The sequence below is a fragment of the Macaca nemestrina genome, chromosome 3, assembly GCF_043159975.1.
Source record: "Macaca nemestrina isolate mMacNem1 chromosome 3, mMacNem.hap1, whole genome shotgun sequence".
Classification (NCBI taxonomy): Eukaryota; Metazoa; Chordata; class Mammalia; order Primates; family Cercopithecidae; genus Macaca; species Macaca nemestrina.
Genome location: NC_092127.1, coordinates 5,053,472 through 5,077,353, shown reverse-complemented (window position 1 = coordinate 5,077,353; position 23,882 = coordinate 5,053,472). Strand labels below are relative to the sequence as shown.

The 23,882-nt window shown below is 42.9% G+C and overlaps 1 long non-coding RNA gene across 12 annotated transcripts in view; it reads right to left on the bottom strand.

The window, feature by feature from the left end:
* LOC139362264 (uncharacterized) overlaps positions 1 to 23,882 on the bottom strand; it is a 67,494-nt gene that overhangs the window by 4,672 nt on the left and 38,940 nt on the right. For 2 of the 12 annotated variants that reach the window (XR_011620731.1, XR_011620729.1), the window contains exons 7-10: positions 14,156 to 14,280; positions 10,819 to 12,634; positions 6,163 to 6,311; positions 4,673 to 5,882 (exon numbers count right to left, since the gene is read on the bottom strand). This is a non-coding gene — a long non-coding RNA (uncharacterized lncRNA). The other 10 variants (XR_011620745.1, XR_011620746.1, XR_011620733.1 and 7 more) reach the window with 9 other exon arrangements.

Sequence of the window (23,882 nt, the reverse complement as noted above, 5' to 3'; positions counted from 1 at the left end):
GGAGTGTTTGGAAGCAGGACCCAGGCATGCTCCACTCAGCCCCTTTCTCTTTGGTGTCAGCCTGCCCACAGAAGGCAAGCAAGCATGCCCGACAGGCTGGTTGGAAGATGTCTAGCTCTTCCTGTGCTTGTGATGGACAAGCTTAATTCTTTTTTTTTTTTTCTTGAGATGGAGTCTCGCTCTGTCGCCCAGGCTGGAGTGCAGTGGCGCGATCTTAGCTCACTGCAAGCTCTGCCTCCTGGGTTCAGGCCATTCTCCTGCCTCAGCCTCCCGAGTAGCTGGGACTACAGGCACCCGCCACCACGCCCGGCTAATTTTTTGTATTTTTAGTAGAGACAGGGTTTCTCACCATGTTAGCCAGGATGGTCTCGCTCTCCTGACCTCGTGATCTGCCTGCCTCGGCCTCCTAAAGTTCTGGGATTACAGGCGTGAGCCACCGTGCCCGGTCTGGATAAGCTTAATTCTAAGGTGAAACGTTGCAAGCCCACTGTCCCTGTAAACTGATGTCACATCCTTCTGTCAGTTGCAAAAGAGACATTTTAATCTCTGCCTGTCACCTACATTTATATATCAAAGGGTTCTGAGAACAGTAGGAAGAAAAAATCGTTACTGGCTATCCTAAAAGCCCAGAACGTGGGTGCTTATCTGCGTGCAGCTAGGAATGGAGATATATATACATGCCTGTGTGCATGAGCGGTGCAGGCCCAGGAGTGCCACATACGTGTGTGCAGGGTGTATGCTTATGTACACAAGGGTGTGCATGAAGGAAACCTAGGGCCAGAGGAAAGAGCTCCCCAGTGAATAGAATTGCTAGGTTAGAGCTCAATGGACCCAACTTACTTCTGGCTCACGTGGGAGATAAGAAACTATCATTATGAAAGTCTGGGTACTGGTACCAAAACAGATACATGGGCCGGGCGCGGTGGCTCAAGCCTGTAATCCCAGCACTTTGGGAGGCCGAGACGGGCAAATCACAAGGTCAGGAGATCGAGACCATCCTGGCTAACACGGCGAAACCCCGTCTCTACTAAAAACACAAAAAATTAGCCGGGCGAGGTGGCGGCGCCTGTGGTCCCAGCTACTCGGGAGGCTGAGGCAGGAGAATGGCGTGAACCCGGGAGGCGGAGCTTGCAGTGAGCTGAGATCTGGCCACTGCACTCCAGCCTGGGCGACAGAGCAAGACTCCGTCTCAAAAACAAAACAAAACAAAACAAAAAAACAAAAAAAAAACAGATACATAGACCAATGGAACAGAACAGAGACCTCAGAAATAACACCACACATCTACAACCATATGATCTTCAACAAACCTGACAAAAAAAGCAATGGGGAAAGGATCTCCTATTCAATAAATGGTGCTGGGAAAACTGGCTAGCCATATGCAGAAAACAGAAACTGGATCCCTTCCTTACACTGTATATAAAAATTATCTCAAGATGGATTAAAGACTTAACTATAAAACCCTAAACCATAAAAACCCTAGAAGAACACCTAGGCAATACCATTCAGGACATAGGCATGGGCAAAGACTTCATGACAAAAACACCAAAAGCAATGACAACAAAAGCCAAAATTGACAAACAGGATCTAATTAAACTAAAGAGCTTAGGCACAGCAAAAGAAACTGTCATCAGAGTGAACAGGCAACCTACAGAACGGGAGAAAATTTTTGCAGTCTACCCATCTGACAAAGAGCTAATGTCTAGAATTTACAAGGAACTTAAGCAAATTTACATGAAAAAAAAAAACATCAAAAAGTGGGCAAAGGATGTGAACAGACACTTCTCAAAAGAAGATATTTATGCAGCCAACAAACATATGAAAAAAGCTCATCATCACTGATCATTACAGAAATGCAAATCAAAACAACAATGAGATACCATCTCATGCCAGTCAGAATGGTGATTATTAAAAAGCCAAGAAACAATAGATGCTGGCGAGGATGTGGAGAAATAGGAACGCTTTTACACTGTTGCTGGGAATGTAAATTAGTTTAATCATTGTGGAAGACAGTGTGGTGATTCCTCAAGGATCTAGAACCAGAAATACCATTTTACCCAGCAATCCCATTACTGGGTATATACCCAAAGGAATAGAAGTCATTCAACTATAAAGACACATGCACACGTATGTTTATTGCAGCACTATTTACAATAGCAAAGTCATGGAACCAACCCAAATGCCCATCAATGACAGCCTCTATAAAGAAAATGTGGTACATATACATCACGAAATACTATGTAGCCACAAAAAGGAGTGAGATCATGTCCTTTGCAGGGACATGGATGAAGCTAGAAGCCATCATCCTCTGCAAACTAACACAGGAACAGAAAACCAAAAACCACATGTTCTCACTCATAAGTGGGAGTCGAATAATGAGAACACATGGACACAGGAGGGGTGCAACACATATCAGGGCCTGTTAAGGGAGTGGGAAGCAAGGGGAGGGAACTTAAAGGATTGGTCAATAGGTGCAGCAAACCACCATGGCACACACATACCTGTGTAACAAACCTGCACATTCTGCACATGTATCCCAGAACTTAAAGTAGAATAATAATAATAATAAAGAAAGTCTGCAAATCTGTGCGATTATACTTTTTGACCAACTCCCTCTATAGCAAGTAGAGCTGAAGCAAAACAGAAGAGTGGCAGCAAGCAGCATTATGCTGAATAGGGGCATGGGAGATGGGGGGAAGTTATTGAAATGCTACTAAATGGGGGTGGGAAATTGAATGGAGTAGGAACTCTGGGCTGGACTATAGAGAGAGTGAGAGGAAGAAGGACCCCATGAGGACTGGGAACGTGAAGCAAAGAAAAGTCCCAGTACCTTTTCCCTTAGGCGATTGGTCAGCACACACAGCCCTGCTGACTCTTTCAACCAGTGAAAGGTTGGTCCTTATCCTCCCCAGGTGAAGGGAAACGCATAATTGTTGCAACATTGTCCCATTCATACAAACCTGTTTCTGGAATGGCTTCAGAAACCCTAGGTATGAAATGCTGACAAAATTATATGGAATGTGTGTTCTATGTTTTCTCTGGACTTTCGTTAATTCTTATAGTTAAATAGCACCATTGCTAGAGGCATTAATTATAGCATCACTGAGAGGCATGGTGATTAAGAACATGGTCCTGGAGCTAGACTGCTTGGGTTGGAGTCCAGTCCAGGCACAGCTGTTTTCTAGTTGTATGACCTCCAGCGCCCAGTTTCACAGCTCTGAGTTTCAGTTTGCACCAGGTGAATGGGACCGGTGTGCCTATCCCACTGGTGGGTGGGAGGATTCAAGAAGTTAACAGAGCAGTGGCTGGATAATAGTTTCAACTCCATAGCTGTTAGCTATTAGAACTGAAATCTGGCTGAGCACGGTGGCTCACGCCTGTAATCCCAGCACTTTGGGAGACCAAGGTGGACAGACCACCTGAGGTCAGGAGTTCGAGACCAGCCTGGCCAACACAGTGAAACCCTGTCTCTACTAAAAATACAAAAATTAGCCAGGCATGGTGGCATGTACCTGTAATCCCAGCTACTCAGGAGGCTGAGGCAGGAGAATCGTTTGAACCCAGGAGGTGGTTGCAGTGACTCAAGATTGTGCCACTGCACTCCAGCCTGGGCGACAGAGTGAAACTCCATCTAGAAAAAAAAAAAAAAGAAAGAAATGAAATCTGCATGAGATTTCGACATGGATGAAAACTGTATCCCTTAAAATTGGTTACCTACTTACAATATTGAATTTTTGAAAAATTGTTGATATTGACAATTCACTGCCTTTTTTTTTTCTTTGAAGCAGTCTTAATTTTAGCATTTGTCTCTTTTTTCTTTTCTTTTTTTGTTTTCCTGGGTGATTGTCTTTAAAGCATCTCCCTCTTTGCATCAGGGAAAATATTAAGAATGGAAGAAAGGAGGCTGTGTGGCAGTGTGAGCCTATAATCCCAGCTGCTTGGGAGACCAAGGCGGGAGGATCACCTGAGCCCAGGAGTTCTAGACCAGCTTGGGCAATGTACAGAGAACCCACCTCTAAAAAATTTTAAAAAGGAAGGAAGACAGAGATACTGTTTAGTGCTGGTATTACAGGCTTGAGCCAACACGCCTGGCCCAGAGATCTTTTTTAGAACTTGCTAAGTATCAGGTACGAAGATGGCTCCAGAAGGACCAGGTGTTAAGAGTGCAGAGCAGCCACTGGAACAGGGCAGAGGATTTGTCTTAACGCTGCATTCATACAACAAACACACTGTTTGGAGAGGCCTCCCTGGAGCTGGGAGAAATGAAGAGGGGGCCACCTTGCCCAAAAGAGCCTCTTTGACGCCTCCCAGGGCCCGCCACGGTGGTAGGTGCTTTCCCACGCAGTCACTGCATTTCGTCCCCACAGTACCCTCTGCAGTACGCCTCATCACACACAGCCTGCAGCTGAGGGCCAACACAGCTTGTCCAAAGCCATGTAACTACTTCACGGCAGCATCAGAATTGTAACTATAATACGTGTGCTCCCCAGTCCAGTGTGCTTTCTTCTTTTTTTTTTTTTTTTTTTTTTGAGGCGGAGTCTCGCTCTGTCACCCAGGCTGGAGTGCAGTGGCCGGATCTCGGCTCACTGCAAGCTCTGCCTCCCGGGTTCCCGCCATTCTCCTGCCTCAGCCTCCTGAGTAGCTGGGACTACAGGCGCCCGCCACCTCGCCCGGCTAGTTTTTTGTATTTTTTAGTAGAGACGGGGTTTCACTGTGTTAGCCAGGATGGTCTCGATCTCCTGACCTCGTGATCCGCCCGTCTCGGCCTCCCAAAGTGCTGGGATTACAGGCTTGAGCCACCGCGCCCGGCCCAGTGTGCTTTCTTCTACACAGCAGCTGCCAAATCAGCAACATTTTCATACTCCCTTAGAATAGCAAGGTCTAAGGCTAAGTTTAGAAATACTCTTCTCTCCCGGTGTAAAGTTGTCGTCCTCCGTGACTTCAAAACTGAGCAGTTGAGTGTCCCAATGTACAGTCTTTAAAATTCAGCTTTTTAAAAAATCACATCCCTTTCCATTAACAATTCTTTTTTTTTTTTTTAGAGACAGTGGAGTGCAGTCATGTAATCATAGCTCACTGCAGTCTTGACCTCTCGGGCTTAAGTGATCCTTCCACCTCAGTCTCCCGAATAGCTGGGACTCCCGGAACTTGCCCGGCTAAGTTTTTTGGTTTTGTAGAGATGGAGTCTTGCTCTGTGTCCCAGGCTGGTCTCAAACTCTTGGGCTCAAGAAATCCTCCTGCTTTGGCCTCCCAAAGTTCTGGGATTACAGGCATGAGCTACCACACCCAGCCGACATCCCTTTTAAACTGTTTACCAAAGCAATGCACGCTCACATAGAAAGGATAAAGCAGACACAAAAACACCTGTCCCACCATCCAGATATAAGCACTGTTAGCTTTTTTGATATGCTTCCTTACAGTTTTTTTATGCACACATTAATTTTAAAATACATCTTCAATAGCTAATACACTTATATGGGACAAAAGGTCAACTATACTAACGCGTATGTGGTGACAAGTAAATCTTCCTCTCGTGTCCGTCCCCAGCCATCCACTGCCCATCCTAGGAAGCAGTCACCAGCATCAGCTTTTTCTGTATCCTTTAACAGATAGTCCGCACAGACACATAAACTGAGTAATTTTTAAATTCTTGTTTTTTAAAAACAGTATGTTATTTTATGAATAAATACAAACGCATATCTAATTTTCCTTCTCCCCTAGAAGTGACTCACCCTCCGTCTCACCGCTTTCCCGGCATTTCACACTCAGATTTGTCCAAGATGTCGCACAGCCAGTCAGAATCACCTTGAGGTAGTCCTTGCTGGTCAGTCCAGCGTGAGAGCAATCAATCTGGTGAAGGCTTTTCCCCATAAACATCCCACCTGAGAGAGACAAGGGATCTGAAATGACACAACACTGCGTCTGTCCCCAGCAGGGCTGCACGTGTACTGGGGTGTGAGGCGCTGGATCACAGGTCTGTGTGCAGCATCCTTCCAGCAAACCAGGTCTTTCTACGTGGCGAGGGTCACTGGCCCATTCTACTCCCTGACAATTCTGTCGCCTAGAGTACCTGCAGTTGCCTGAACTTGCGGAGCTCTCCCTGGCCTTTGCAGAGACTCCTCTGCCTCAAGAGTCATCCCAACACCACCCCAGCAGCCTCACGTCCCTTCTTTACATGGCGAACTCCAGCCTCCTCTTTAGGGGGTAGTCTCCGTCTCTTTTGGGAAGCTTCCTCTGATGCTCCATCTGCTCACGTCCCGATCCCCATGAGGAACTGCTCTCTGTTGCTCTTCATAACGTGTGCACGACCCCTGCCGTTCATTTAACAAATGCCTGTTAAATGCCTGTGCGTGCCACGACTGAGAGAACTGGAAGCAAGGCAAGCAATGTGCTGACAGCAGATAGAGGCTATTGAGGAAGGTATTAGATACAGTAAGTAATTATTAAAGTGTGACAAGTCCAAAAGAGGAACTCTGGGGCATGGGCAGAGGGGATCCACCTCAGAGACTCTCAACTGGTTGAGTTGAGGCAGAGAAAGTTGCATTTCAGCTGATACCAGAAGAAAATGTAGGAATTAACCAGGTGAGATGAGAAAGAAAAGGAAGAAAGAGGTTTCAGGTAGAGAGAACATCGTTGTGAGGGCCCCGAGGCATGCAAGAGGCCCTTTTGAGGAGCTGGTGGTTGTCTAGCACGGCCTGTGAGTTGTTGGAAGACTTGATTAGATATGCCTTTCAATCTCTGGTTTCCGTGTAGAGAAAGAACTAGAGAGGAGCAAGACCCGAGATAGGGACCCGTATTTGTAGCATTTATGTGGGATTCCTCTAGAAAGAGCTGAAGCCCAATATCCACTTAATTCAGTCTCATAATTCTGCACTATTTTTGACGGCTGCTCATCTCCGAGCTTTTTAATAGGGCACTAGATCATACTCATGTTTTCAACCCCAGAACTTAGCACAGAGTCTGGCACAGAGTATGGGCTCGAGAACTGTCTATAAAAGACCAATGTAACAATTCCTTATGGTAGCTGAAGCTCTGAGATGAGGCTCTTTTTTTGTTAAACTGAGTAGAGCAAGAATGCAACACAAAATGGAGTCTCTTACTATTTCTGATAAAATGTACATTTAAGGCCGGGCACCGTGGTTCATGCCTGTCATCCCAGCACTTTGGGAGGCCAAAGTGGGAGGATTGCTTGAGTCCAGGAGTTTGAGACCAGTCTGGGCAACATAGCAAGACTCTATCCCCCAAAAAGAAATATATATATGTGTGTATATATATATATGTGTGTGTGTGTGTGTATAATTAAAACAATAGCATCTTTATTACACAAATGCCAATTTCCAAACTTGAAAACAATGACAAGTATTTTCCATAGTAGTGGAAGCAACCCGAAGATCCAACCGCAGGTGACTGGTTTCCGGTAGCCACTGAAACTGATCCTGAGGAAGAGTGTGCTTGACATGGAAATGATAACAACGACTTCAATAATAAAAAATACACATCTATAAGAATAGGGGTCGGGTGTGGTGGCCCACGCCTGTAATCCCAACACTTTGGAAGGCTGAGGCGGAGAGATCACTTGAGGTCAGGAGTTCGATACCAGCTTGGCCAACATGGTGGAATTCTGTCTCTCCTAAAAATACAAAAATTAGCCAGGTGTGGTGGTGGCCATCTGGAATCCTAGCTACTCAGGAAGCTAAGGTGGGATAATCACTTGAACCCAGGAGGCCGAAGTTGCAGTGAGCCAAGACTGTGCCACTGCACTCCAGCCTGGGCGACAGAGGGACTCTGTCTCAAAAAACAAAACAAAAACAAAAACAAAAGAATAGGCCAGGCATGGTGGATCATGTCTGTATTCCCAACACTTTGGGAGGTTGACATGGGAAGATCACTTGAAGATACAAGTTCAAGACCAGTTTGGGCCACACAGCAAGATCCTGTCTCTATTTTTAAATGAATACATAAATTAATAAAATAAAATAAAACAAAACAGGCCTGATGTAAACACGGCCAAATTGCACTGCTAAGTTATGGGGATAGGATTTTGAGTGTTAGTGAACAGAATAAAGATAATGTAATGCCTCATAAAAACTGAACACTTTAAAACATCTTTTTATTAGAAAATAAAACAAAGATCCAGGAAACCACACAAAGCAAATAGGGGCTTCATGATTTATCTTCAGGTGAACAGCCTTGCAACCACCACCCAGGTCAAGATAGAACTTTGCCCCTTCCCTGTGACCTCATCCCAACCACAACCTCTTTCTCTCCAACTAGCTAACCACTATCCTGATTTTTATAGTAATCATTTCCATGGATGTTTTTAAAACATAGTTTTAACACCCAAATGCATCCCTGGACAGTCCAGTTTTTGTCTTGCTCATTTGAAAACATTTGGCATGTTTTTCAGATCTCTTCTAATCCACACATTCCCCTTCCATTTTTGTCATTTCCTTACAATCCATCTGTTGGATCAATACATTGGCTACTTGGCCAGGGCAGTCACAGAGCTGGTGGAGCTGTAGTGAGCCGCATATGTCCCTCTGTGTTCTCTATTCCTGCAGCTGGATCCAGAGGCTGGATCGGACTCAGGTTTCATCCGTTCTGCTAAACTAAGTGCTTTGTTTCTAAACAACTGGAATGAAGTGTTAATAAGTCTTCATTTCACTTTGGCCCCTTCAGAGCTGTTCCCAGCCTCGCCTGTCCGCCCGCCTCCCACGTTCCCGTTGTATCCTGTCCTGGGCTGCCAGTCACGGACATGCTCTCCGTGCCCCCTCACACTCCTATTGGCTCTAAGAGTCGCAACGCTAATCGGTTCCTCTGACTTGCACAAGAGTGACTACCTTGTCTCACTTCCTTAGGCAGAAGCTCACTGGCTTATTGAGCTGGGAGGTTCCAGTGCAGTCTATTCACTGACACTTCGCCTACCAAGTGAATAGAGAGCGATTCTCTTTTTCACTCAAATACCCCAACCTCTTCCCCATTCATTTCCCAAATATTACTTTCAGTCACATTGAAGGAAAAAAATTGATTTGAAAGTTTAAAACTGCTCCAATGACCTCATTTACAATTCTGACAAGCAGCTTGAGATCACCTTTTAACTTCTGAATGCACTTTTGGCCCAGAGACATTTAAAACATCACAATTATTACCCATTACTGTCATTGTCGTATCCTATGATCCAGCTGATGAGAAACGAAGTTTGATCAGGGTAGTGGATAGCTTTGAACTGCCATCCTAATAATTTAGATTTATGGAGCATTATTTTTTGAGGAATTAAAAGTACCTTGTCAATTCATTTTTCTGGAGGTGAAATAACAGATCCTAATTCTCAGAGCAGATCGAGCCAGGCAGCCAGTTCTGCCTACCATAGCACTGACACTCCACCGGCCTGGGCACCTCCCTCCCCCCTCCCCCTTGCAGTCCATCACCAAAACCTTCAGTCTTTCCACTTGTCTCCATATCCTGTGACATTCTCGTAGTTCAAGCCACTATTTCTCATCTTTGCCACAGCCTCCTAACCGGCCTCCCGGGCTACATTTTTGGCTTCTCAGAATCTGTTTCCCACATAGCAGTCTGAGTGGCCTATTTAGGTGGAGTTTAGACAGTGTTTAACCTCTCATTGCTGCAGGTAAAACCCAAGCTCCTCCCCCCAGCGACAGGACTGTGCTCCACTCTTGCCCTCCTCCCTACCCTCATGGCTTTCTGCTCCCCACGTTGCTGCCTCTGCACCTGCTACCTTGGTCTCCCCCGGTGCCTCAGAGCACTACAGGCCTTATCAGCACAGGCCTTACAACGCCCTTCCCACTCCCCTCACCACGCTCAACAGCAGGTGTCAGCAAGGCTGTCCTGTACCACCTCCCCTTACCCACCCAAATATCTGGTGGTAGAAACCTGTTGCTTTTCTCTCCTTCAAATTACTTACCGTAATTATTTTAAACTGTCTCAAAATATGCATAATATAAAATTTGCCATTTTAATCACTTTTAAGTGAATGGTTCTGTGGCATTACATTGCTGTGCAGCTGAAACAGACCCAGTAGTTCCATAGACAGTTTTTTTGTTTGTTTGTTTTGTTGGTTGGTTGTTTTTGATAAACATAGAAATAGACCTTTGTGGTCTTAAAGCTTAAAACTTACATTTGTTTAATCTGAGTGTCCTCCTCAGGAAAGGACTCCCAGCCCTCTCAAAAAGTATCAAAGAACTGAAACTCACCAAATCACTACATCCAGACAATGAGACCCAGGCCCCTCATTCGCCAGGACTGGTTCCTTCCCCTTTCCAAGTTCCTGTTTTCCCGTACATGGCTACATTTCTTCCCTGCTATATAAAGCCCTAGTTTTAGTTGATCAGGGAGATGGATTTGAGACTGAGCCCCCATCTCCTCAGCTGTAGCACCCAGTCAGAGCTTCCTCCTGGCAGTACTCGCTGTCTCAGTGGTTGGCTTCCTGTGTGGTGAGCAGCAGGACCTAGACCAAACCCCTGGCATTTGGTAACACAATCATCACCTCCATCCATCTCCAGAGCTTTTTCATCTTCTCTAACTGAAATTGTACCTATTAAACACGAACTCCCTATTCCCGCTTAGCCCAAACCCCAGGTAACCACCATTCTACTTCCTGTCTCTATGGATGCAACTACTCTAGGAACCTTATGTAAGAGGAAGCATATGATAGTTGTTCATTTGAACCGGGTGCAGTGGCTCACAACTATAATCCCAGCACTCTGTGACGCCAAGGCAGGTGGATCGCTTGAGGTCAGGAGTTTGAGACCAGCCTGGACAACATGGCGAAACCCCATCTCTACAAAACATACAAATTACCTGAACATGATGGTGTGCACCTGTGGTCCCAGCTACTCGGGATATTGAAGTGGGAAGACTGCTTGAGCCTGGGAGGTGGAGGTTGTAGTGAGCAAGATCATGCCACTGTACTCTAGCCTGGGCAACAGAGTGAGACTCTGTCTCAAAAAACAAAACAAAACAAAACAAAATGTGCTCATTTGTAACTGGCTTATTTCATTTAGCATAATTTCTTTAATATCATCCAGGTTGTAGTATGTATCCAAATTTCCTTCCTTTTCAAGGCTGAATAATATTCCATTGTATTTCTATACCACATTTTGTTTATCCATTTATCCATTAATGGACACTTAGGAGGTTTCCATCTTTTTGTTATTGTGAATAATGTCGTTATAAACATGGATATACAAGTATCTGCTTGAATCTCTGCTTTTAATTCTTTTGTGTATATACCCAGAAGTGGAATTGCTGGATCATACAATAATTCCATGTTTAATTTTTTGAGGAACCCCATACTGTTTCCCACAATGGCTGCACCATTTTATATTCCCACCATCAATGCAAAGGGTTCCAGTTTCTCCATATCCTCACCAACACTTGTTATTTTCTGTTTTTTTTTTTTTTTTTTTTTTTAATAATAGCTATTGTAATGGGTGTGAAGTAGAGTCTCATAGTTTTGACTTGTAGTTCTCTGATGCAAATCAAACATTCCATTAATGTTAAACATCTTTTCATGTGCTTATAGGCCATTGGAATATTGTTGGAGAAATGGCTATTCAATTGACGTTGAATTATTGTATGATCCAGCAATTCCACTTCTGGGTATATACACAAAAGAATTAAAAGCAGACATTCGAGTTCTTTGCCTATGCTTTTTTGTTGTTGGGTTGTAAGAGTTCTTCGTATATTCTGAACATTAGTTCCTCATCACATATATGATTTGCAAATACTGTCTTCTATTCCATGGGGTGGCTTTTCACTCTGTTGAGAGTGTACTTTGATGCATAAAAGTTTTTAAGTTTGAAATCCAATTTATCCGTTTTTTTCTTCTATTGCTTGTTCTTTTGGTGTCATATTCAAAAGTAACTCATAATGTTAAGTTATATATTTATTTGAATGTTTTATTACAGAAATGCCTCCTTTCATAGTCTATAAGATATACAAAGACTGAAACCTCTGTTTTGGTCACCATCATATCCCAGGACCTACCCCGTGCCTGGTGACTAGTGTTTCATCATATATATTTGTAATCTGGTAAATGCATATCTTCTGATACTTTTAATTTGTGTTAAATGATACTTGATAACTTATACACTTATATGAAAAAATATTGATTAACAAAGGTGATTTCTATGTGATATTTAATTCTCACTGAAAATTCACACTAAATTAATTTAAATTAAATTAAGTTAATTTAAACCAAGCCACATATAAAGTTTCAAGAAGTGTTGGAGAAAAAATTAAACGCAACAGAAACTGTATCAATGGCATATTTTAAAAACATATTAGCTTTTTTCCAAATCTTTACAGACTAAAAAATGAAATGACTAGAAACACATCTTCCAGCTTTTAGCCATTTCATTTCAGATCTGATGTAACTTCATAATATGTTTCTTCATTCTTCATTGGCAGGTATTCAAAAGTGGTATAGACCCGCTTCTTAGATCAAATGAGGAGGACAACTCCGGTGCCCTAGGTTAAGTGATAGCCCAGATCAAATGCTAACTCTCCCTTTCCTCTGTGATTTCGTAAACCTTCAGGAGAAAGCTGACAAGTATTCATCTGCCTCGTAGATCAAACAGACCCACGAGGGATTCTCTTTCATTCTTCTGTGCTTCTGGAAATTAAAATAGAAGGGACTTGTATTGTCAGCTGCAAAACAGCAGGGGGAGCTCATGAGGTTTTTAAGGCAGCTATTACTAGCCGCCCACCCCCTCCAAAAACATTGCATTAAGTACACACTTAACAGTACCAAGGAGAAATTCAAAGGGAAAAGGAAGTGCGAGTGAGCGCGTGCACACACACAAACACACACACGCGCGCGCGCCTTCTAATGAGAGGTGAAAATGGACACGATCCATTGTTTAATAAAGGACAGACAAACCAACACTTAATCCAGACCTCTGAAGCCACCTCTCAGACTCTCCTTACTACCCTAACAGTCCAGTGTACCCCTGGGTACCCAAGACCCCATCACTGCTCTTGATTCTTGACCATCTTTCTCATGTGTCCAAACTAAGTTCCTAGACAGCTGGCTTAAAACTATAGTGCTTAAGTTTTCTAAACGTGGTCTTAAATATTCAGTGAAATTGTTTTGGAGAACAACTTAAATAATATTTAAAAAATTAGGTTATAAAATGTATGAACTATAGACCTTTGTCACTGAGGAGAAAGAATGAGGGGTTCAGGGTCTATATCCTGATTTTTAGGGACAGGGTAAGAAGTCACTTCCTGTGAGGACAGTGTGGCCAGAGAGGAACAGAAGAGTATTTCCTGTGGGGAGAAATCACAAGTGACACTGCTATTGCTTGCCATGTTGTCCTTTGAGTCTTAACCTGGGACACAAGAATCAATGGTTAGCATTAATGAGTCATCAACAGCTGTCATCCTGAGGCCTACCAGAAAGCTAAGCTGTGAAGCCGTGGATAAGCACACACAGGGCCTCGGGTGGCTGATGGGGCTTGCCAGGGCCAGGGTGGGATGTGAGGTCTTACCGTTGCCCCTCCTCTATCTACAAGTATGTCTGAATCACAGATGAGCATCTGAGAACGCATCTTGAAACAGCTGTCACCTCTCCTAGAGGGGCTCATTTCTGGCATTGGGAAAACAGATTTTGGTGAGTGGCCACAATGTCTCACAATCTCCCTGAAGTTCAGGGCCTTGTTTTGGTTTGTGGTCAGTGTTTTCCAAAGAATACAGCTCTCTCCTGATGTCCTTTCAGGATGAATATCAAACCTTTCAAATATTGTGAGTCCTAAATGTAATGGAACAGTGGAATTGTGAAAGGAACTAGGATAAATATGTGACTATGTAGAAATAAGCTACCAGCTCTGTTTTATGCCATTGACTTTTCTATGTCTGGACACTTTTTCAAGGGCTTTATAGAAAAGCAAATTGCAAACTAATAAAGTGTTTTCAATAAACTCCATCAAATGAATGCATGCACAAATTATGCATAATTATAAATTATGACATTTAATTTTCCTTAAAAGATTGTCTATTTGTACTCCCAAACTATATGATAATTTATTCTTTAGAAAAGCATATATTTTCAAAGAAAAACTATAGTAAAGACGGACAGTACAACAGCATTACCTTAAAAAAAAAAAACTCTTTAAAACAACGTAAGCTTTCTCACCTCTTTAAAATGAAGTACATATTTTCCTGGAGGAGGCATCAGAAGTTCCTTTCATCTAAATCTTCAAATTCTTTTTCTACTGCCTGATAGTGTTTGGAAATCAAATTTTGATTCAGCTGAAGTAACTTTTGAAGAAAAAAAAGAATAAAGGAAGCTTTACTTATTTTCTAAATACTGATTTAATTCAGTTTTAATAGGAGGAATCTGAGTATTAGGTTCCAATTTTTATGTGAATTTCATAAAATATTAAAATTACCATAAACTCCAAATCACAGTGATCTTGAAGAATTTAGAACAATCCAAGAAGTCAGCATAGCTGTAGGATGCATTTCATATCAATATACTGGGCAAAAACGAGATATTATGTGTTCCTTTTTCTGTAATGTTGATCCAACTAAGCGTCACAATGAGTTAAGTAGAGCTAAGTCATGCCAATTTGCTGGGACTTGATTTCCTCTTCAGTAAAATGAGGGGTTTCAATTAGATGATTCTTAGTCTTCTCCCAAGAGCTAACAGTTAGAACTGTGGCCAGGTGCAGTGGCTCAAGCCTGTAATCCCAACACTTTGGGAGGCAGAGGTAGGCAGATCGCTTGAGCCCAGGAGTTCAAGACCAGCCTGGGTAACGTGGCGAAACCCCATCTCTACAAAACCCACAAAACGTAGCGGGGTATGGTGGCTTGTGCCTGTAGTCCCAGCTATTTGGAAGGCTGAGGCAGGAGTGTGACTTGCGCCCAGGATGTCGAGGCTACAGTGAGCAATGATGGCACCGCTGCACTCCAGCCTGGGCGACAGAGTGACATCTTGTCTCAAAAAAAAAAGAAAGAAACAAAGAAAGAAAAAAGTACTCTGGCAACACAAGCATCCACTCCCAGTAGTTCTATTAAACCACATGAAACATAAAGGATCTCCATGCTTAAGAGGCCTAGATTGCTGCCTGATTTTAGAACTAGATGGGTCATAGCAGTATACAGCTAAGTCCTTCAAAGAAACTATGGTAGTGAGGGGAGAGCTGATGGAATCTGAAATGTCCCTTGGTGATAGAAACTCACTTGACAGCAACATAAACAAAGACTTAATAAAACAAGTAGTAAATTCACAGGAAGGAAGAGTAGCCCTAAAATTTATAAGTCTAATAAGTCCGGCACTTGCTGGGTTGATGGCTATCTCCTCTTAACATATAGCTCAGTAACATATACAGTATCTGACAAAGATGGCCTCTGTTAGGCTCTTCTCGTGTGCTAGAAGTCCTTATTATTGACCATACCAACCACCAGTTGAATAACAAACACAATGGTAATTCCAGCTCTTCATTCCCGCACTGTTGGGTCTCCCCATACACAGGTAGGAGGGCTATGCAGAATGATTCTCCCGTGGTCAGGATTTGGATCCAAGGATGCGCTTACCGTTCCCTTGCCACTATGGAAATGAGGTTCAGAAAAGGACTCATAAGTTCGAAGTTGTTGGCCTCTGGAAGAGCACAGGGGTCTTTCTCCACTCAACCCTTCCCTTTGGGAGGGTAGATCAGGACATTGCCTTTCACTCTGGCCCCCAAGGCATTTTATCATTCATTATAAGAGTGGATGAAATATTTATTCTGTTGAGTTAAAAGGAGTTGAAGTAAGTTATGTCTGACTGGGTGCTCACTGATGATGACAAATGTTGAGATGTTGGGCATGCTAAGAAACGATATGACAAATAGGAATACCCTAACCCTTTAGACCACCTATTTTCAAGACATTCTGAAGGACACATGGACAAGATGATGAAACACAGCAAGTAAACACTTCTAACGAGCGGAAGATTCAACCCTAACTACCAAAGCAGAGCTTGTGCAAGCTACACCGGACTGATGGAATCTCCTTTCACTAAGTTTGGGCAGTGTGAACAGTGGAACCAAAGCGGATCAGGAGAATAGTTCAGCCTGTTTTCCCCAAGCTCAGTCCCAGGCCCCAAGTCTATTCCAATGTGAGAGGCCAGAGCGCATGGGGCCATTTCTGAAGAACCAGAGAAAAGTGGGAACAGGAGAACCATGAAAGAGGCCGGGCTGCAGAATTGCTGTGTGTGGTTGTGCACACGGGCACCACACCAATGAACCAGGACTAAGGGACGCGAGGGGCTGGCTGCTGCTCTTTATTATTAGATGCATGGTTTGCTACTCCTGGTGTTTGCTGATCTAATAATAGCTTTACAGAATGTCAAAGTCAATGGTAGTCATCTTCTAAAAGTTCATTAGATATCCAACTGTTAGTTTATCTATGCCTGATTGTTTTCTTCCTGATTTTTGCCTTCTGGCTGAGGAAGCTACCAGGAAATTAAGAGTAGGACCTCACTGATTGGCACAGCATGATTCATCCAGGATCCACTATGATGGGAATTTGAAGAACCTTGGCATACTTTTTCACACGTGCCACATGACACTTATTTTTGCAAATAGTAAAAGATGTTTTTATTTAACCACATTTTTGTCACTAATCTTTACTTGTTACTTTATCATTACTCATCATTACTTAAACATATGACCAGTGAGAACATGTAGAAAATACATACAAGTGCAAAGAAAAAAAATTCCCAAATTTTGTGAAAATCAACTGTGAACCTTTTCATGTACCATTTTCACTCTGCTCTCTGTGTGTACACGTGTGTGCATGAATGTATAATATGGATTGTATTTTCATCCTAGTAGGCCAACTATAGAGACAAGGAGAGTGGAAATAAAGGTTCCTTAAGAACGATAGTGAACTTGGGAGTGACCTTGGGTGTGTGACCAGGTAGGATGCAAAGGGGCTTCAACAGCATCTGTAAAGTTTGATTTCTTAGGGAAAAAAAAGAGCTAGACCAGGCATGGTGGCTCGTGCCTGTAATTCCAGCACTTTGGGAGGCTGAGGCAGGTGGATCACTTGAGATCAGGAGTTCAAGACCATCCTGGCCAACATGGTGAAACCCCTTCTCTACCAAAAATACAAAAATTATACAACTGTGGTGACGGGCACCTATAGTCCCAGCTACTCGGGAGGCTGAGGCAGGAGATTCGCTTGAACCCAGGAGGCAGAGGTTGCAGTGAGCTGAGATCACATCACTGCACTCCAGCCTGGTGACAGAGCGAGACTCCACTTAAAAACAAAAGAAAGAAAACAGCTAAAGCAAATCCGGCAAAATGTTATCGTCATGGAATCTAGGCAGTAGGTGGATGAGCGCCTGTTGTATCATTCTGTATATTTTCCTGTGCATTTGAAGTATTTTATAACTTCCAAAATAAGGAAAGGCTTGGATTGCCGTTCTGACAGCACATGCTGCACTCACGGCACTTTTACCACTTCTGGGCTCTCTGTCTGCTGCAGGCTCTCTGGGAATGCAGAGGTTTCTGCTTTTTCACAAATTTCTCTTTGCAAAGCTCAAGAACGTCCAATAGAGATTTCTCATCACAAAGACTGGGTAACCCTCTTCCTGAAAAGAAAGGTAGAATCATTTCAACAACCCCTCTTCCTTCCTTAGTAACATAAAACGTTGATTGTCCTGAGTGCCACAGCCTCAAAGAGCACCCAGCATAACTGTGGGAGAAGAGCAAGCATTGGACCCAAAACAGTAAGGCAGGTGCTTGAAGTGACATTTTCTCTTTCCCGTTACTATCCTGAGATGATTAATCTTTTGAAGGTTGAAAGTTTTTGTGTTTGCTTGTTGTTGTTGTTGTTGTTTTTAGACAGAGTCTTGCTCTGTCACCAGGCTGGAGTGCAGTGGCGCAACCTCAGCTCACTGCAACCTCTGCCTCCTGGGTTCAAGCAATTCTCCTGCCTCAGCCTCCCGAGTAGCTGGGATTACAGGCGCCCACCATCACACCCAGCTAATTTTTTGTGTTTTTCGTAGAGACGAGGTTTCACCGTGTTGGCCAGGATGGTCTCGATCTCTTGACCTCATGATCTGCCCGTCTTGGTCTCCCAAAGTGTTGGGAGTACAGGCGTGAGCCACCGTGCCCGGCCCCAGCCAGCTTTCAAAAAGGAAAAAAAAGCAATCCTTCTCCACTCCTCTCCAGCCCCCATGAAGGCCAGCATCTTTTCAGAAGACCAGGAAAAAACAGCCTCAGGCACTCAGTATGGGTGGGCAGGTGCCGGGCCTGGTGCTGTCACTGACAGGCAGCCCAGCAGGGTTAAAGGGGAGGTGGCCCAGCTCCTCCAGGACCCGGGAGACCTGACACAGGCACACCCAAGTGCGCTGGAGAAAGAGGCTATCAAAACACGGTAGCCCCTAATGAGTTATTTTTGCGCTTGGGTGAACGAAGGGCTGCTTCAGGAGGCTGGTGACGAAAAACCTGCCTGGCTTTTGTGTGGAGAAACGGCAGGCACTTTCCATCCTTTTCTGGGGGGTGGGTTCTAAAAAGAAGGCCTTTCGGAGTCTTCACGAGAGATGTGGATTTTAAGGGCGACCTTAGGTCATACAGAACTAATCAAGCGAAAACAATAAGAAAATGAGCCTGACAGTCAGCAAGCATCTGAGGACTTTATCAAAAAGAATTAGAAATGGACAAATTCGCTGGGAGCTGCAAAGGATCAAATCTGCAAGGTGGCATTGTGTGACTGGGATTAGATTATTTATTCATTGTTAATTTATTTATTTATGTATGTGCAAATGGCTTTGCTGCTGCAGATGCTAAGGGGCGTCTGAAAAGGCCGGGAGTTTTAGATCCAGGCCTAGAATATGGGTCCATTTAACTCATTCTTTCCTTAAGGCGATCAGCACTGACTTTTATCTAAGGAGATAGAGGAGGGAAAACCATATGTGTTCAGGAAACGATGCAGGACTCAAGCAGCCCTAAGGACCCAAGTATTTCAGCTTCATTCAAGATTCTGGGGAAGACTCCATGCAGTTTAATGTCCAACAAATTAGCAAAAGAATGCTTATGTCAATATGTGAAAAATCCCTGGTTAGTTTAAACAGATAAAAAAAAAGCCTCCGGGGAAAATGCAGGCTCTTTTTCTTTCTCTTTTTAGTTAATTTAATTTAATTTTTAAAAGGAGGTACAGCACTTCCAGCATTCTATGGAAACCCACAAAAGTTACACAAAATAAAAAGGTTTAATGGATCCTTGATCTTGTACATGCTTGAAATAGTCTCAATGCGACCACTGGAAGAAATAAGGAGATTGAATCAGCCATTCTCTGCATCTTGTTCACTATTCAATAGTGCCCTGCCCAAACTGAAAAGCAGAGCACCCATCTTCACCTCTTATACACGCCTAAGGAGTGAAAAACCAATAATTACTCTGTATGTATGACAATGTAGTTTGTAGAGGGAACCTGAGGGTGAAATCCATAATGATCTTATTTTCTCTAGGTTTAGGCAAATAATGATGAACAAAAATGGTCATTCTGTGTTCCTGCTGACCCAGCGCAGTGGGAACCCTGTGTAGGACATGACCTTTGGGGGAAGGGAACACAAGAACTCAGCGTGGGGGATTCAGAAAAGAAGTCACACGTATTGAAGCCAGTAACACCAAGCCAGTGAATTCTCCTGGAGGAGAAAGACCCACTTACTCTGCAAAAGAGATATATGACAGCTGACAATCCCGGGAGGAGAATCTTTCTACTAAATTGGTAAGGGATGCTAAGCAAATGATGTGACTCAGGAAACTGCGTTTCCTAATATATGGCTGCCTCTCAAGGTGAATTCGAGACCTCTCTTGAATTACAAAGACATAAGCTTTCTCCAAAAGGGGAGAAAATGAAAGAATGAAAAAAGAAAAGAAAAACCAAGGGAAACTCCTTCAAATAGAACAGCAAGATCTTCTTTCACATATTCAGTTGTTCTTGATCCTTAAAATATTTAGCACCCAAGTGCTAAATAAATGATTAAGTTTTAAAGGTGAAAAGGGAAAACGTAGAGGACTCTTCTATACTGCCGAACATCATTCATTTAGTCTCCACTATTTTGAAAGTGGGTATTTTGACACTAAATACCAAACTACCTAAAGAATAAAACCTTCAAAAGAATTTCTCCCCTCATAAATCACCTTGGACTGACCTAAGAGGAAAGGGAGAGTCAGTCTAAAGTCAATAACAGTTATACGCCAAAGCTCCATAAAATTATGGATTCCTTAGGTGTGTTTTCAACTTTTAAATCCCATAGTTACTTTTCCTGTGTTAAAGTTTTATTTTGTTTGTGGCACATTGCAATGTAGTGATATATGCCTGCTCTGAATAGGAATTTTAAAATCACTTATTCCTAGTTAGCTTTTTATTTGTAATATGGATAGCACTGCTTGAAGTAGTAACACTCCATGTTTAAGTTTTCCCCCATAATGAATAGATAAGCCCTCTTTCCCATTAATCCAAATTAATGAGCATTTTGTTTTAATACTGTGACAGAGTGAAAAAAAGGAAGAAAAGTAAAGATCTACTCCAATGTGTTTTATAAAAACAGCTACTTAGAAACACTGTGGTTTATGATTCCTGGTGACACACTTGGCATTTTTTTCCCCTTTCTGTTGTGCTTCATTTTATTGAGCTTCACAGATACTGAGTTTTTTCTTTTTTTCTTTTCTAGTGTTTCTTTGTTATTTCCTCAGCTTTTATTTTAAGTTCCTACCCACTTGCAAATTTTTTTACAGAGTACGAATGAATGCCTGAAAGTCAAAGTATATGTACCTCAGAACAACTTGCCATTTAAAAACAAAAATAAAACTTTGACATTCAGGCGTTCATTTGTACTCTGTAAAAAACCTGCAAATGAGTATTTTCTGAAGGGAAAGAAAGAAGCACCTTTATCATTTTGTTATTCTCTTGTTATCTGTGAAGTCTGATTTATTGGAAACTACCGAGAAAGAAATTAGCAGAAATCATCACAGCAAGACTCTTTAAGGAATAGATTGTATTTAGAAAGGAATTAGCTGGGAAAAATGTAAAATCTTTAAGTACCAATTTTCCATTTAATTTTCACCAGCAATACGCATTTCACAAATGCTGTTTCTGAGCTTGAAATGTCAAAAGAATCAAAAATAAACATAGCTCAAGTACTGAATTTTATCATTAAAATACTTTGTTTTCCATTGAGTGTTGGGAGATCTTTATGTTGATAACTGCTCATGCGGAACAGGAGCAGATGTTCTGGTTCTGTGAGGGCATCATAGATAGGATGCTACTCCTTAGTGGTGGGAGAGTCAGAGCTGGCAAAGAAATTCAAAAGTTATCTTTTATAAGCCCGAACATCACAAAAAGCAACTAAAGCGAAATGCATCCATATTTTACCATGCTCACCCTTTCCAAGTCATGCACAGGTGTTCATTCTCTCTTTATAATGAGAGCAGTAAGCAACAGCGACATGTATTGGTGCCTTAGAATATTCTAGGCATTGTGCAAAGCAATTACCATAGACTATTTCCTTTCAGACTCAAAATAGCCTGCAGATAGCTATGATTATTTCCATTTTCCACAAGAGGAAACTAGTCATCAACAAGGTGAAGTAACCCTTCCCAGGTCAGATAATAGTGAATGGCAGAGCTGGGATTTGAACTTGTGCCAGTCTAATTGCAGAGCCCAAGCTCTTAGATACTATGTGCCTGCCTCTTTTAAGCATGGTTCACTTCTGCTTCTTGCTTTTACATGCTTAAAAATGATTCGATTCTATATCGCACAATTTCTTCTAATGAATTCGACCTCAGCATTAACAGGCCATGCAAGTGTACTTTCTGTGGGGTGGCTGGATTTGTCCCTAGAGATGCTGACAGGATTCTGTGAGGGTTTGGGTGGCTACTTCCCCCTTTCCTCTAGAAGCTCTGGCCCTTTCCTAATGGCAAGTCTGCTCACCAGCCCCCAGCTTCCTCTCTCATGGCTCTCATCATGCCCAGACCCACCATTTTCTTTTCTCTGCCTTTTTCTGCTGTATTAGCTCTTCTCTCACTTAGTACTTAATGCTGCCTGCTAATAATAATAACAAACATTGCTAGATGTGCTCAGCACTGTTCTAAAGGATTTACACGTACTAAGTAACTATAGCCTCATGACAACCCCACTGCGGAGGTACAGTCACTGATCCTCATGTACACATATGGAACGGAGACACAGATTGAGTCACTTAATGAAGGTCACACAACTACGAAATGATACAGGTCATGATCTCAGCCAATGTGTTGTGTCGTGTGATGGCACCTTGAGCAATGTGTTTGTGTGCTTATCGTCTGCCTATTTTTAGTGTGTAACACGGGAGGAGTTTCCGTGTTGCTCCCCAGTGGATCTACAGCCTTTAGAAGAATGCCTAGCATGCAGTAGGTCCCAGTAAATACATGTTGACTGACTGACAGCTTCTCTCCCATCTTGGCTTACCAAGGGCGTTTCCCTGATCCTTATCGAAACTGCGATAACCCAATCCCATCTTTACTTTCACAGGATGAACTGGTCATTCATAGAGTAGTGTAATCTTCAGGTCTTTTGCTCTCCCAAGTTTGAAGTTAGGGGCAGTGAGGGGACTCAAAGGTCTCTGAGATGGAAGAAACCTTAGAGACACGTTTCTCCGCCCTGCTCAGGCCTTACAAAGGTCATCCCTCCCTGCAAACTGCATCCCCTGAGCTCCTGTGTCTCTGGCTTCAAGCTGGATTTGGCAACGAGAAACAGCAGGAAATGGAGGCCAGGGAGTTCTAGCCCGGCTGCTTCCCTGCCTTGGCACCACAGTTCTGCCAGAGGCTGCTCCATCTGTGACTACCAGTTCCTGCTGGGGGGGTCCCCCTTCCAACTGTTGCTGACCACTCTCCCACAGCTCCCTTGGTCTCCTTGAACAGCACTGCTCAGCTTTGCTCCTTCAGGCCTGATGGTGGGGTCTTCCCACTGTTGCTCATTCTTGGGTACCTCAATATCCTTTGTAGGCTTCCTCAATCCTGCTCACATCTCTGTAAATAGCTCTTTCATTAGATATGCTTCAAAATCCCAGCTGAAATGTCCTTCTTCCTGTTGGGTTGTTAATATAGAGACCACCTGGTCCAAATTCCCATCCAATGCAGCAATCCCCTCTGCAACATCCCCAGCCTCTATTTACCCACTTCCAGCATGCCAAGGCATCTACTCCATCCATAGACTGTCCTATTATTAAAATGTTATTCCTGCTATTAAAATGTTATTCCTTTTTTGGAGGCAAAAATGTTATCCCTTTTTTGGAGGCAAAAAAGATCTGCTTCCCATGAAATCCTATTTCTGTCATCTGAAGCACACGGAATAAGCCTCCTCTTTCCTCTACCTGACAGCCCTGTAAATCTTTCCACAAAGCTGTCATGACCTCCCCCAAGTCTTCCCTCCAGGCTCAATGCATTCCACTTATTTTCCACTTTACATTTCTCCATGCTCCCATTTAAGCACCCTCATGTTTTTACTCCCTCATGAAAATGAGGGAGTAAGGAAATGGGAGAATAAATTTATAATAATGGATAGGTGTGAGTGGTAGGATCAAGAAACCAGGAAGGAAGCCGAATCTCCCGATTTCTGGACTTATCCCTGAGGCTGACTCGTCAGCTTCCCATTATACCTCTTTCATTGTTATTACCGCTTAAACTCGTATCACTTCATCCATTCTCTTTTTTGCAATTTTTGTTGTGAAAATAGAATAACATAAAAGTTACCATTTTAACCATTTTTACATGTACAGTTCAATGGCATTAAATACATTCAAAATATTATGCGACCATCAACATTATTCATTTCCAGACCTTTTATATCATCCCAAGCAGAAACTCTGTGCCCATTAAACAACAAAT